Source organism: Amblyomma maculatum, chromosome 5 (assembly GCF_055883805.1).
Source record: "Amblyomma maculatum isolate TAMU_Amacu chromosome 5, ASM5588380v1, whole genome shotgun sequence".
In the NCBI taxonomy this organism is placed as follows: domain Eukaryota; kingdom Metazoa; phylum Arthropoda; class Arachnida; order Ixodida; family Ixodidae; genus Amblyomma; species Amblyomma maculatum.
In genome coordinates this window covers 102,408,943-102,425,706 of record NC_139348.1, presented here as the reverse complement: position 1 = coordinate 102,425,706, position 16,764 = coordinate 102,408,943, and positions in this window count along the sequence as shown.

Genomic DNA, 16,764 nt, shown 5'->3' with positions numbered 1-16,764 from the left:
TGACGGCCTACAATAGATAACAATTCGGTGGCAGGCTAGCTCCCGCCGCAAGCGGCGTTGACCTACCATCCCAACCATCCTTCCCGATGTCAGCGCAAGTTAAAGATCCCCAGGTAGTCGAAATTACTCTGTAGCCCAGCAGTACCGCTCCACTTTCTCTCTTTCCACATTCAGTCCCACCTTCCTCCCTTTCCTTACGGCGCGGGTTAGGTGTCCACAGAAACAGGTGTGACAGATAATGCGCCTTCCCTTTCCTGCGAAACAATTATTACGCTCCTGTCCTGTGACCCTAGATGAAAAGTGGTGTTAGCAGTGGTCCCAAGAAATAAAATCAATTCATGCGGTAAATGCCTTCCGTGTTCTCTTTTGCGCAATGTATAAGCCAAAGAACTAACGGCAGGAAACGACAGTGATTGATTCTAGAACACCAAAGATGTCCTGCTCGTTGATTCTTAGCAAAACAGCACTTTAGAGGCGGAACACGATGCCAGAGTTCTCCAGATTTTTAGGGGACATAAGCGACAAGAGCAGAAATTTACTGTGAAACGCGCCATCCTCTTCACGAAACTACCCCGGCTCACAAGAGCCGTGTTACCGATGACGCCGTTCGAGAGTGTCTCTCCGAAGTGTCGAGCCAGTGGTTCAGGTTTTGGACCAAGGTGAACTTTTCATTTGAAAACGGGAACAAACATCGAAAGAGCAATTTTATGTGCAATGGGCGCACTTCAATCTGCCAAAGAGCGGTTTTAACACATGGAAGAAAATTCCAAAGCGATGGTTTTACTACATGCAAACGTCGACCTTCATTCAGGATGTTCGCGTTTCCCTGTCCTGCCACCTTGCGTAGCCGCATAGCAGTATAGGCTGACTGATGAATTGAGTGATTGATTGATTTTTAGAAAGGGAAAGGCGCGGTAACTGTCTCACTTGATTTCTGTGGACACTTCGACCGCGCCGTAAGGGAAGGGAGGAAGGTGGGAGTGAAAGTGGAAAGAGAGAAAGAGAAGCCATAGTAGAGGGCTTCGGAGTAATTTCGACAACCTGGGGACTTAGCAACTGGTTGAATTACAACAAACAGGGAACGTGCGAGCACAAATTGTCGATGGCTGAACCGAGTGCACCGAGTGCTCATGCTCGTTGCGTAGAAAATGCTATGAAAGTGTTACAGCGGTGCATTCCAACACCGGAAATTTTACTTTAACGCAAAATGACTCCCGAGTGTGTCCCTCGTCATCAAGTATGCTATCATACAGGTGTGACAAATCTTAAATATTTTAAAATTTACGTCTAGCTTAACTCTCAGTATCCCTGCTGGGTGCGCTGCAACAATCACGAAGTTTGACAGCGGAGATAGCTTCGTTTCGGCTCGTGGGACTCTGTGCGGGTTACCGAAATCTCTTATGATTAAAGTAATTTTTTTGATTAAGGTGATTTAACCTCTACTATTCAGAAAATGCCGCCCGGTGCCCCAAAATAGCGCTCTATAAAAAGTAGGCTACATTTATTGCCTTCCAGACTGAGCTTTGTCATCATCTGACGCGAGACCTAGCTAAGCCTAAAACTACGCAGCCGGTCACAATGGTTCTCCATCCCGGCCTCGGCGGCAGCTTTTCGATGGAGGCGAAAAGCAAGGCGCCCGTGTGCTGTGCGATGTCAGTGCACGTTAAAGAACCCCAGGTGGTCGAAATTTCCGGAGTCCTCCACTACGGCGTCTCTCATAGCCTGAGTCGCTTTGGGACGTTAAACCCCACAAACCAACCAACCAACCAAGAAACGCTATAGCGATGCCGATTGCTGTGGGTGCGATGCCGAGAACATGGCATGGTCTGAAGTAGCGGGAGGCCGGTCTTCGTCTGAGTCCTCAACTTCGACGCAGGAGTAGTAGATGAAGGCTTTATCTCGTTATTGCCACTTCGTAAATGTTAACATACACCTCAACACCTCGACTATTAGCCCTTTAACCATCAATTAATTTTCCGAAACACATACCAAAACCACCAATTTTTTTTCTAAGTGAGCATAATTTTCTCCCTGTAATTATGGTTCCGTAAATATATTACATCGATGGTTTGTGGTTAAAAATAACACTAAACGTGTGGCTTTCCCTCAGTGCATGCCATGAACGCACTGAAATACGGCGTATTTATTTCATAATCGCCAATTTTTTTGAAGTGAAAGTAAATTTGTCCAAGTAATTATGGTTTTGAAAATATATTACTTCGATGATTTGTCGTTAAATATAACACAAAAAGTTAACAAAAAACTTCACGAAGGTGGCTTTCCCACAGTGCATGCGCATTGTGAAATAACTGTTTTGAGACTTCAATTAGGCGCCAAAACCGCAAAATGCGTTTTTTTATGGTCGACTAACTCCCTCTAGTTTTCAAAATCGCAACCAATGCAATTGACGCCCGTAACTCGTCTTTCGAGATGGCAGCACCGCAATATCAGGCAGGACGAGTGCAACTCGTCATTGGCGATTTTGGTACGATCTGCCATGACGAGTATATCTCGGGATTGGCGGTTAAAGGTCCGATGTTTCTGTGTTTACAAACGCTGAAAGCACCAACCATAAGCTGTGACATGGCGGCCCACCGCTGTGCCTCTACTTTACAAAGTTCTCATGATCGTCATCAAGCCTCGAGTGACGATCTGCCTTCGAAAACGTGACATTCGTGTTTTGTTCACCGCATATGTAAGTGCCTTTTTAATGGACAATCTAGTGGGCAGACACTCATGAAACCACGATATCATGATTACAATAATTGAATACATCAAATCGGCGACCGCGCTCGCTCGTGAATTTGCATTTAATCTTGTCAAGGCCCATCCCGAGGGTACGTCGCGTCAAATTCCAGATGAAGTCTTCGGGAGGATTCTGCGGTTCATGAGTGGGAAACTTCTACCACATGAAATATAAAGTGTAAACGCGGGGAGGAAATATAGCCTTCATCCGCAAGCTGGGAATATAGGCGGTTGTCCTGCTCACTTTCTTGGGGCACGTAATACCATGTTACGTACGTTGTAATAGTATGTGGACTGTTGTTCTCGAATACAAGCGGACTATTCTCGCATGTTTACGATGCGTCACTATAGGTCACCGGGCCGACTTGTCCACGAATTCTCAATACAAACGGCCCGCCTTGTTGGCGTTGGGTTAGGACACTCCACTGCTCTAACCAAGGATGCGCGATCGAATCTGGGCAGTGTAGGCTTCTTTTGAATGGAGGCAAAAATGAAGGAGCCCGTATGCTGTGCGATGTCAGTGCACGCGAAAGAAACCCTTCATCCTCTTAGTCTATTCAGAAACACCATGGTGTGACCGGCAGGTAATAAGCCCTTTATTCTTTCTTTTCTCAGCTCCTTTTCTAAATTCCCTAATGGATTTACTGAAACACTTGTGTTCTAAATTTATACGGTGAGTTTACAAAAGGGCGGAAAAATTTCCCAGTGAGGAAGTACTTACATAAAAAAAAAGCCAAAAGGCTGCCCTACTGAAAAAGTTGTATGAGGCAAGACTCACATTTTCTAACACAATCTCACTCAATTCCCATAAGACATCACATACAAGTAACATATAATTGCATAACGTCTCATAGTTTCTTGTACATTATCATAGCTTATTTGAGATACTTTATGATAATGATGCGCACAGTATGAGAGTCTATGCGATTAGATGAGATTTTATGAGGTTATTTCCCCGTACAAGTTTTGGTTTTTCAGTAGGGTTACATTGCGTTCTTCCACAAATCGACTCGCTTCTTTCCTTCTGAATTTAATGTAGGGGTGTTCGAAGTGCTGTTTACTCGGTGGAATATGTTGGTAGATTAAGCAGAGTAAGCTTTCAGCACTCAAAGCTGTTGAAGCAATCTTAGTCATTAGTTTCGAGAAAATGACCATACATTGGAGAGCATTCCCATTCCGCAAAGTAGGCTCTAAAAGGCGTCAGCTGCGTGTTGACGTTTTCTTTCTTGGAGTTTCTATATCCGAGGCATCATTCACCTCGATGTCACCTTTCTGTATTCAGTTTTGAGCTAAGCCAACAAAAGGAAGCTATCGATTCTATCAAAACCCTAGTGACTCAAATGGTCACAAACTCCTATCTATTGGTGGTCTTTGCGAGGCTTGAAAACAAAGCTCGCGAAATACAAAATTACCACGTTGTCGCAGTGCATTTTAGTCACGCTAAAACGGACGCCTTCAGAACAAAACTCGTCCACCTGAATAGAGTTATCTCCGAAGACGATTTTGTTTATTCTGGCAGAAATATATACGTCAGCTTTACTCTCTGGTAGGCTTGCTTTCGTAAATATAAAGGAAGTGACGTATTTTATTACAATGGTCTGCAACTTCTCAGACAAGACTTTTTGCCGTAGCTAATATTAAGAACTCTAGCTTATGAGCCTTTATTAAAAAAACAAATTTTTCTTTACAAAAAACGTAAAAAATATGAAACAAAAGACTGCCCTTTATACCTATTGAATCCATATAGCATTGAAATATTTTTATGTATCAGGACTGTACATCAATCCAAAAATGTTATAGCATTTAGCTAGGCCATCAAGCATTTACCACACATCTACCACATTTACCACACAAAATGGCAAATCACCCATCCCAAGCTGAACTCAAGGGATATCTAACTCACTGGATGATAATACGGACGTCATTTCCTGTAGGCGCAGAGGTGCTGGGCACTGCCAGTGGACCTGCCATTGATGCAAGGTGGAGAGGGTGCGTCGTCAAAGCAGCTTGGCGAGTATGAGAGGTTTCTCCATCAAGGGCGGGCTGCAAGATAATAAAGGCGTCGAACGTGACGAATAGTAGGTTTCTGCCTTACGGTTCAAAAAGAGAGCAAATACAAGACTACGCGAACACACCAAACCAAACATGATATGTCTTCACGCGATCTTATATTCTGATTCGATGCCAGCGTGAACAAACAGCAACAAAAACAATATCTATGCGATGTGCTCACCAAAATAATTTTGCTGGGAAATCGGAAAACCATAGGTTTAAAACCTTGCTCACTTATCCTGCATGAAATAGGAGAAAAATATGGATTGCTGAAAGTAGGTAGAATGCACATTTAGCAACGCCATGTTAAAATCTAGATTAAAAAAAAAATAAAGTTCTCAAAGAACTCCTTGAGCGCACCTAGCCCACACAACATATGTTAGAGTCGCCAACAAGGGAAGCATCTCTGACAGCATGAAAATAAGACAAAGAAGGCGTCAAAGTGTTTCTGGTCACTAAACATTACCATCCGCAGCCTGTCTGCGACCACTGCAGGAAAAAGGCAGGTGGCGTACCCGTGCAATTTACCCTATACCTACCGAGATCGGTTGCCGCACCGCGCAAACTTCTAATTTTATTCGCCCACCAAACATTCTGCCACCGGATGTTACTCTGGCCTTCCCTCCGAAGCTATTCTGTTGACATCAATGATTAGGGATTGCTTTGTATTACCATTACGTGTTTCTCCGTATGACGGTTTCGTCTTTTCGGTTTCGGGCTAAAATAACTAAACTGGCTTGTACCTCCATCCACTCTGCTTTCTCCCCATGTCTTAAACATTGCATTTAATGTTCACTTACCTTGCTGTGTTGCCGTTAATATTTACTTTTATGCCCCATAAATGAGTACATTTAAAAAAACAGCTACAACATTGTGTGGTTCTAAATATTCATTGCGCATTTGTCGTTTGAAAACCACTGCGAGATGCTTGTTTGCAGTCCGCTAATGACCATTCGATGAAACAAAGTACGTAATTTACGATAGAGAATAAAACACAAAATAACTAAAATTATCTAATTCCAACTAATTTTTGTGTCTATACCCGAAGCGAATAATGTATTTAAGTCGCTATGTGAAAGCGGTGTAACTGCATGTGGTTCGTGTTTTATAAATCTCAAACTACACCTCTTGCTCTAAGATTTGAAACGTTCAAACAGAATTGGGGAGGATTTTAGCCAGATCATCTTGCTAACAAGAGCTTAATAAATTCAACAGGTTTAAAGGTCCCATTCTTAAGACAAAGCGGAGGGGCGAGGGCTTCAGCGCCGCCCCAATGAATCGATACTACGGGCATGCTTATGGAGTGTCCTATCTGGTGTGTGAGATGGCAGATATATTAATGGTGGGCGGGTAATTCGACATCACAATGTTTACGGAGACGACCGACTTTGCAATTGGATGACGACAACGACAGCACTGTGCAAACCTAGATTCATGGTGTTGGTCAGAGGTTGGTGTCCCAAGCAAAAAGACTAAACTAGTGGAAAGTGGTAATGAAAGCTATCTACGTCTGCAGATATAGCACCAAAAGCGGGACAGCATAGTGTTGTCCGCTGGGGTGTAAAGCAACAGCTAGATCCTAATTGCATTAGGCGCTCCCAGTGGGTAAAGAAAAGCTTGTTTTAGTGGTGCCTTCTTGAGCGGCAATGCCTGCTGAGCAATGGTTGTTAACTGCCTCAATATTACAAATTTGTGCGAACAGCGGCGTCTCCTAAGTAAAGTCCTCAGACCCTTTCTCATCTTCCCCGTTGTGTGCCTCCCCTCAGGCATCCCAGTTCATCTGCGGCAGTGCGGTTATACGCGGTCGGTATGGCTCTCCCCGCATCATCGCCACCATGACACTGTTCCCACACTCATGGAGCACTGCAGCTGCCGCCAACACTGCGCGCAATTTCCTGGCTTTCCGTCGGACTGACGTTGCCTCCGGCCAAAAATAAACCGCTCATCATGCCCGGCGCAGCCATTGCCACTCACCACCATGCCTGCCTGCACGGCATTCGTATTTCAAGCAAGAAAACTCACGTGCGAGCGAAAATTGACAATCACATATATCTAACTGTCTCGCCGTAGGTAGTCTTTGAAGTGACTTTATTATTCGTGCGCGCATCATCCACGCGAGAGGTCGCGATGAGCGCTATGGCTTCGGTTATTCAAGGCGATAGCTTCATCCACAGCGCAGTACTCCAATTTTTCGCAGGACGAGTTTTTATTGCGAAAGCAATACTGCTTGCACTTTCTGCCATTGATGGTCGTGGCGCCTCCTCACACAGCTGCGCGCCACGTGACCGTGGGACGTCACGACAGACCGAGAGACGGGGCCCCGGCTCTCGCCATCGATGGCGGAGGTGAGTCTTCACAAGAGCCGGAGCGGTGACGTCACGCCGCTGCACGTAACCGCGTGATGTCACAACAGACCCAGAGACGGGGTAAAGTCCTTTGATAATTTGAAAGTAGCGACACTCTCCTCCGCGCCACGCTTTCCTCCTCGATTCTCCTCGCGCGGCGGCGGCAAGCGCTGCGCACGACACGCTTTTTCTCCTTGACGCCCGCCGGCCGGCCGCAGCAGTTAGTGAAGCGCGAGCTTTTGGGCCAGGCCTGCGCTCCAGGAGTGCACAAAATTTTTGAAAAATTGCGAGAAAAGCATTGAGAATGCCGAAAGTAAAGTTCATGAATTGATTGGTTTCTTCTTAAAACTGTTTGAATGGAGAATACTAATAAACAAAGCTTTCAGGCGAGTTCTGTGCTAGACACTTTTTAAGTCACACGATAAGGTTTTACTTTGTGCACCTAATCTAGTACTGCCTCTGACTTTGTGTTTTTTTTTAGAGAGTGAAATCTGTCACCGAGAGAAAACTTCGGAAAACAATCCAGGCTGGTGCTTTGAACTTCAAGATCAGAGAAGGCCAAAGCAGGACCTAGTCTATTTCGCTACTGTCAAGCTATCTCTCTAAGCATAGTATATGTCACGTGATCAACCATGAGATTGGATTATTGGTTAATTGTACATGTATTTTGATCAATTACTGGGCCAAATTAATTGATATTTAGTAAATTGCAATTAAAATCTAAATTTTAGCAGCAACATCAAACCGTATACCATTGGAAAGCTTAGGCCAAGTGTGATGGCACTGTGCTAGTTAGCGATCCGCGATAATCTGCGTTAATTAGTTAATTTTGTATAAAACCAAATTTTGAGCTGTTCCTTGCCGCTTCGAGGCAAGGAACAGGTTTGCCACGGCAGTGAGTACGCGGCCACTGACTTCACGTGTGGTTAAATGACAGCAGGGTACACTGGGAGAAGTGGTGGACCCTATTGCCGACACACTGAAGTTCTGGGGCAAGCATGCTGGGGCCTCATGCGCTATGTAAGAGAGCTGGATTTCATTGAACGCGACAATAAAATAAAAAAATTACAGGGTGCACATAGGTCTTCAACGTGCGGAAATGAGAAAGCATATTACTGCCAATTCATTAACTATCGCTATCTTATCTATCACTACATCTACTAATGCCAGAGACCTATCGTAACTGTCACTATATGCAACGAACACTATCACCTCACTATCCGGGCCTATTACTATCATTTACTATTATTATCCGTAACAGTCACCATGATTACCTATCACTATTCATAACCACTATTTAATCTGATGCCATCCCATGACCCATTGATATACTTAAATTTTCATTGACTTACGTTGTCTGGCATATCTCTATTATAATGTCTGACGAGATAACTATACATTGACTTCTAATTCTTATACCTTCTTGTTTTCTCATAAATGGAGGTGGGAAAAGGGCAAGCCATAGAAATAACTGACTACTATCAGCGCGAGGTTCATGTCTCTGTCGAGGAGGCTTCCTTTACTTCAGGACAGGTCGGTGAGAGAAAATTGATGGAACTGCGTTGGGCCTGTTTTTTTTTTTTCGAGTTCGTGTAATATTGGCGGCTCAAACTGGTCTTCAGTGAAATGTAGCTAGAACATAGAGCGATGAGTTAATCACTCAGGCTAGGTGAAAAAAAAAGTTTGCGTACAATTGAAATGAGTAATATGTTACAGTGCTAAGAATTGTTGCTCGCAAAATGTTCCCCTATTTTTACATCATAACTATAATCATTATTGATTGTTTAAGCTTCGTAAATACAGAAAATTTATGCAATGATTCCGGCTGATTTGAAATAGATGGGAGAACTTTTCTCGCAGTAAATGAATACGCGGAATCGCGGTTTTAGAGCCCCAGCTTTAAAAGCGAAGGTAACCTGCCAACGCCTAGTAGTCATGGTCAAAGTGAAGCGTGTGTGATCATGTGAACACCTCCTGTACATTGGCCGTATGCCTGATAAAACGAAATCATACTTTCTAACCCACGCGTGCGTCGAAGCATGGCAAGACACATTCAAGAATTGAAAAAAAAAAAACGTGCCGTACGACCTAAGTAGTGCAGATTACCCGCAATACCTCGGGTTTACTTGCCAGAGTTTTTCAGGGCCAGCATTCATTGCTCCCGAGTAAGTGACGCACACTACAAGTACAAGCTGGAAAGGCTACATCCTCTACAAGCCCGATTTTTGATTTTTAGTGAAGGAGGCCAGGGATCCTAGCATAATCGCGACAAATGCAATTGAGAGACTGTAATTTTCCAGTTATCTCTGACAGCAAAAAGCAGCTTATAGCGCCCTATTTCTGACTGTACAGAAATCGAAGCGTGGTAAATGATGGAGCCTTGGAGCCTCGCAGAATATTCAGCATGCTGCAGAGGACAATCTTATTTTTATACAGTGAACATGTTGCCGGCGCAAAAATATTGAGGAGCAAGCAGGAATAAAAAACGCAGCGTCAGGTGACGCGTTATTACGGGGAGTGAGAAAGGCAGATTTCGTCGCAAACAACTCTGTTCTTTCTAGGAATAAACGTCTTTAGACTAATCTAGTGAATCAATTTACTCGTGCGCAAGCCGTCACGCTTGCCTTGAGATATCATGATTACCGCATAACCATCTTCAGGCCGCTTGCTGCAGTTGTATGCGCAACAGCACGGCATAGAGCTTGCACGCTGCAATGAAAGCGCAGCGCGCAATATTCGCTCGCCGAGACTAGGAGAAAAATGGCGCGAAGGAAAAAGAAAACACAAGGAAAACGCCGGACGCGCGTCGTTTTCCAAGGGCAACGGCAGGGAGACCAATCGCCGCTAAGGAAATCGGGCGGAGAGCCGGCCTTCAGCGAAGGGGTGCGCAAGGGGCGAGGAGGAGGCGAGGAGGTAGCGCGGCGGCGGCAAAGTTCAATCGTTGCGTAACTTTAAAAGTATCAAGGGGTTTTAAGACGGGGAACCAGCAAGCGCCATCGATGGCGGAGGTGAGGCTTCACAGGCCGGCTGCGCCACTGCCGAGAGAAAGCGCTCGCTAGAGCGGGATAAAACGGGGGGCTGCAGCTGCGCTCCTCTCAGTGCGCTATGTCGGATGATGTGTACAAGGCGAGGCTGGAACGTTCTGCTGCGGCCAAGTGACGGCGCCGTGCAGAAGAAACAGACGAAGAGCGGGAAGAACGCCGAGCTAAACACCGTGCGTATGTATCAGCCTGGCGAGCACGCCGGTCAAGATCGCTGGATACGGAACGGCCATGATGTCTATATATCTCCCCAAACAGGAGACGACGCCGCTCTTGCAATACTATCCAACGGCCTGCCGAGGCGAAGTGATAAACGGATGCTTATCGGCACGGGAGACTACAAGGATCCTACCAGAGACCCTCAATTCATCCAAGCACTTGACGAGAAATACTGTCTCCAGTTACGCCCCTTGTAGCCAAAGAGTAGCACCCAATGGAGTAGCAGTCTAGATTTCGTAATGTATAAGCATTCTAACGACTATGTCATCACCGATGTACAGACCAAAAGCCATTTCTTCCCGGATCACCAAAGCGTAATCATCAGATTAAATATATCAAAATTACCTTAGAACCATGTGTCCAGAGTGAATTCATGCATAAGCCATACGGGGCAACCATGTTCAAACTACCAGCTGAACGAAGGCGTCGCTTTCGCAATCTTTCAGGCTTAACCAATCATATTTTTTTTTTAGCTACAAAGTTTCTGAGAAAGTTGTTTTAGCTTGCTTTTGTAGCCGTATGGCTGCGCTTGGGTGGATGTCAAATGTGTAATTACTCCCTTATAGCAAATCTACTCCATCTTGGAGGTTTCCCCTAAATATTGGATCAGTTCTCGGTTCTGGCGTTTAAACTTGGGAATTCGTTTTGACGGCGTTTGAACGCAGAGCTCCACTTTCTACACAGACTCCCTCGAAAATCGAGCTGCGTGCAATGTACGCCCTAGTTGAAAGATGTCACTTATCGCTCCACACGCAGACATGTTCCGGAATGCAACCTTCCATTCGCTCACTTTGAGGAAAGCTTTAAACAAGAATCGACGAAACAGGGAACGCGTTCTTCGGCTTGGCCAAGTCCCTCGAGTCTACACTTGCTTCCCTTATGCCTATAGGCAGAGTTTCCTTAATGCTTTAAGGGCTAGAGTGCCCTTACCAAAGCGCATGTATTAAAGAGCGCAGCTACTGACATCATGCTGCATGCAGCAGCGAGGCCTCCTCATGTACTTGAGCAAAGAGTGGAGGCATATATGAGGAAATGATCTCACGGACCAAGCCATGAACTAGGCGGAGGTGCTGGTCGTAATAAATGGACCATCGACCACAATAGCATGCACGGTACCGAAAATCAGTCGACAGAAACTTCCTCGAGAGCAGCGTAGGCAGTAGGTCTTCACGTCGCAGCGGAGCTACTTTTGGTTACAATGGTTGTAAAACGCGACGCGGTCGTCGCAGGACTCCACGATGGTATTCAATCTAGCTTAATTTCACGAATGCTTAAAAACACTAGTCTAGACCGAACGGCACTGGCTCTCGCCTTAAACCGGAGCCGTCCCAATAAATAAAATAATTTGTCTGTGGCATAGCTCCGCTAGACCAGGATATATGTAGCGAGAGGTAGGTGCGTTTCCCTGCCGGAGCTTGCTATGGTCACTTCATGATTTGCAATGAGATCATTGAGCATGCACATATTGTATTCATTTTCATTTCAGAGACGAAGAGTGCCCAATGATCTCTGAAGTATAGTACAGCGGTCTCAATTTTGTCTATAAAATATTTCGATTTGGTAGTCTCTTTGACATACAAGGTCTATAGAAGTTCCTTATTGCGTAGTCTGGGCGTGAGGGTCCGAAGATAAATTAAAGTCCATATTTTCTTTCAAGTCCTGTTTCCTGTTGAAATCACCCTAAGTAACACACAACTCCAAAACCGTACCATAGGCTGGTGTACACGTGGCAACGAGAGCAATCGTCTGCATGCCTATTTCATCTCCGCCTTTTATATACAATGCTCGCATGCAATGCACGGCAAGGAGGTTTCAAGTGTTAGTGCGGCAAGGCGGCGACGAAGCGCACGGCGCGGCGCACCTGCGGGCTCTCTCTGGTTACCATGGTATCAGCACATGCGCAAACTGCTCATACGCGTGACGTCACGCGGAGCTCCGACGGTTGAGCCGTGGAAGAAGGAAGAACTTCCTCCATGGCTTGAGCCGTGGTGAGCGGACCCGCGGCTGCGGCGATCATGGCGGCGATGGCAAAGCGCGTCTACTGGTCCTCTCCGGTGGTCATGGTAACAGTGCGCACGCACAATTTGTGTCTCCCGAAAACCACGAAATTTCGGTGGCTAGATTAGTAGGTGTGCCGAACGGCAAGTCACAATGTATAGTTCCTTTCGCCTCCGCATTATGACGACTTGATGTCGACAAACTTGGCGCTGCACTTCTCCGCCCGGTAGATTCACTGGAAAATTTTCAGATTACCGCAAAGGTGCCTGGGGGCGTCATTTTCTTTCGAGATCGACGAACCCAGCCGCCGTCTGAACCGCGAGTGACCGCCTACGTAGGCTTGGAACATGTTTTTAAACTATGCATGCACGAGCAAGTGAGTGATTCCGCATAACTGAATATAGATATATATGACTGGCTGGCTAGATATTTACCGTAATTTCAGGGTAGCTTGTGCAAAATTCCGTAAGTAAAATGGACGCTGCATATTCCAGCGCACGTGCGGCACACTGCGTTGGAAGGTAAACACATCAGGCACACCATTTTCACTATGAGTATTTTCCGCGCTTCTTTCACGGCTAAACGAACAAAATTTGGGACCTATGAACCAGCGTATCTTGCACAAGGAGGTTTCCCTGGATGTTACGAACTTTGAAGCGAAAGCGTTAATACCCGTGTCAGACCGCAGTTTCGCGCGGTTCCACATAAACTAGTTCTACGCATGCGCGTGACGTCACGACCAAGGCCAGCTACGCCGCCCTCTCGTCAAACTCTTCCAGCGTTGCCTAGCAACACTTAAGAGGTATGGGACTCCTCCTCATTCAAAAGAAAATAGTCTCCACCGCGAATCGAACCTCCACCCGTTCGATCCCTCAGCCGAGCGCTTTACCCCTATACCACGCCTCGGATCGTGAAACGCTCTTCATAATTCCGCTTGTATTCTGTGAGCCAATGGCATTGCGCCACATTTGAATGTATGAAATACTAAAATAGTTAAGGCAGTCAATTAGGGTGGCGTCGATATGTATAAAATACTAAAAAGTTAATAAAATCAGTCAATTAAGCTCACGTCACGCAACCTGAAGTCGAGACAAAAAAAGGTCATATGAAGGAATAAGCGCGCAATTTGAAAGTACCAAAGACTAAAATGGCTAAACAAGATGTGAAATAATAGGGCGATTTTTTTAAATCTACACCAGCTATACCAGTGCAGCAAAAATCCATTATAGGTATAGGAAATTTCCTACACTGCTTTAGCTGGTGAGGTTAAACAAACTGCCTATTGTGACGTAGAAGATGTGACGTCACGCAACCGAAAGTGGAGGCTAAAAAGGGCATAGGAAGGGATTGGCCAGCACGTTCAGAGTACCGAAGAGTAAAATGAGTAAACGAGAAGTGAATTAAGCAACTAAGCAACCAACAGCTGCATCCGTGCTTTCGCATTACTGCAAAGGAGATTCTGTAGTGCTCTAATTTTTTCCCGCTTCGTTATGTGAAACCACACTGACCCCCGATGCAGATCACTTTTTGGTTCAGGCACAGAGTAAACGCCTTTCCCGAATCAGCCCTGATGCCTCACCCAGAGGCACAGCAGAATTCCTGACGTGTACGCTGCGAGAAACAATCCCACAAAGAGAACTCTCGCACCAGACAAGTATTCTGCGGGCGAGCCTGGAAGTGATATGGCGACGCAAAGTTAAGTGACGTGCATCAGCCAATAGGCAATCCAGAGGCACGCGGGAAACGAACACGGTACTCTGAAATTTTTCAGTGAATCTACCGCCCGCTGCTCGCCGGCGAAAATCGTCTGCTACTTGTCGCAATTACGTCGCACGATTCGCTAACCTCAATGTTCCTCAGAAACAATTTTCGTTGCACGCCCAGTCACACGAAACATTATTTGGAACTCGCGGTTTTGCACTCTGGCATTGAAACAAATAACAGATGACAGTTACCTTTCTTGCCGTCTGCTTACCCTCTGTGATACGTCTCCTTACCCTCTGAAACGGCCGGGATCGAACCCCCCATTCTCGAAATCAGCAGTAGCGCCTTACCATTGAGACACCGCAAAGGTTCACCAGCAAAAAAAAAAAAATAAAATAATAAAATAAGTGGTACTCAGACAATTCTATCGTGGAGACAGAAGGCACAGAGTGGCTTGTTCAAACTGCATTTTGCTATGCTGTAGCCAGCGGTCGCATGTTTCATTAGTTGAGGTATTCCAAACAGAAATGGGAGCATACGATTTTTGAGCGTTTTCATTAGGTTGCATTGACAGCAGCAACCTGTTTTGCTATCACACGGCGCCTAACGACAACAGCGATTCGTTTGAGACACCGCTTGTTAAAGAATTTCAAGCGCCGAAGACCACCACTGATGATGTCCTTTCCAGCGTAGCAGACATACTCGATATGGACAAGTATTTTTTTTTTAATAGAGCGTGGGGTGATAGCCTGTTGATATTTCTTTTGCAAGAGGCAGATTAGGTAAGCAAACGCGCACAGTAACCTCCAAACAAACAAAACGCCCTCTTGTAGATGCTGCAAGCACGCACTTAAATCACTGCGGGCTGACACGCGACGCGAACACACATCCACTCTGGGTAGGGTTCGCCGCTTTGCTGCTAGATGGCTACTCTTCTCGATCTCGAGGCCAATAGCCTCGATGAGCGCGTAGCGCGTACTCAGTAGATGTGTGAATGATACTGTGATTTTTCTTTTCCGTAAATAAATTTATATGAAAACCGCGGATTGAAGAAGCGCTGTCACAGGGGCTATGCTATGGCTACTATACTCACAGCTTCCGCTCTACACTTGGTTCATGCCTTGCTTAAACAGCCACAGCTTTTTTTTTCTTTTTTCTTTTTTCTTTTTTTTACTGCAGCGGCGTAGCGACATCCGCGACGAGAAATCCAGCACACTTGTGGAGAAAAGAGATGTCTCGGACTCACGGGGGAGGTTTTTAATGTCAGTATGCCTGCGCAATCCCACTTACCAAGGCTAATATAAACTCGCCCTTGGCGTTGGTTTAAGAGTGCAAACTATGGATGTGATCATTTACACCGCAAGCGATATCGTACCTATAACGTGATCGCAGCGACAGTGGGAATTGAGCACCCGTACCGCCTCGACCACCGTATAGTCATGATGCACTCCCTCGTAACCCGACTACAGGATTGTTCGCTTGAGTTCCATTTCGTGGCTCAAAGCTAATCAAAATCTGTAGGGCTGCGGTGCTGCGGCAATGGTCAATACGACGCACTTTTTTGAGTGGGCACAGATCTCAGACCGAGCACAGATCACAGAGTCGGAAATAATGAGCGAGTGTATGCGTGGCTGGCTGGGAGCGAAATTTTCTACATAATCTCAGCCGAGCGACGAGCCAAGCGACTCATGCATTTCTGTTCCAGCAAAGGCTTCGCGCGACTCTTGCCGCCTTCGCGTTCACGTAAAATTTCGCCTGCTTAAGTTCCGACTTCATTGGTGTAAACAATTCCCATACTGAATAATTCCAATTCTTGATTATTGCACGCCTACTTGTCCTGCTATTCCGTTATAGTTTTTGCAAATCTGCACCCTGAGCTGAAGCGTTAAGAAAATGACATTTCCGCACCAGCATCAAAGACAGCAGCACCAAACGGCCGCGCAATGAGCAGCACCCTCAGTTTCCTGTTTGTAATCGACGGCGTGTCTTTGTCCTCCGACTACAACATCGAAAAAGTATCACAGCAGTGCTCGTTGCTTACCGTCACCTCTGGTTTCCTAGCAGAATGCTCTTCCGAAGACTGGAACTCTTGACAAACCTACGAAGCACAAGTTTTGCTATATTCCGCTGTACTCTTCCAAATAAAACAGTATATAGAGCATATAGTTACGTACCTGCTTTGTCTTGTTCATCATGAAGCTATCAGTTGCATGAAATAGCGCGAGCGCGCCAAAATATTCCGAACGACTGATGAAAACGCGCGCAAAATGGCAAGTACAATTAAATACCCCGGCGCGGAGCCGGCGCTACAGTCGTCGGCGTGTCTTTCCAGCGCAGCTCGTCGTCAGCTTGTGCGCTTGTTCTGAGCATTGTTAAATGAATTTCACGACATAGGAAGATATATATGTATGCATTGCTTTTTTTGTCTAATATTATGTTTGATGGTACCACATATACAAAACGCGCATAAAAAGTGCAGTTCACCACAATTCTAACCAAATATTTCGCACCACGAAGGTACATTGGCGCTGCGGTCAGTAGTGAGGTAGGGTGGCTCTTAGCGACGCCGCCGTTCAGTGTGGAGTAGAGTGGATACCAACGTTATAGAACAAACTCAGTTTCACAGCTCCGCCCGATGATGTGTCCCCAGTGGCTGTCAG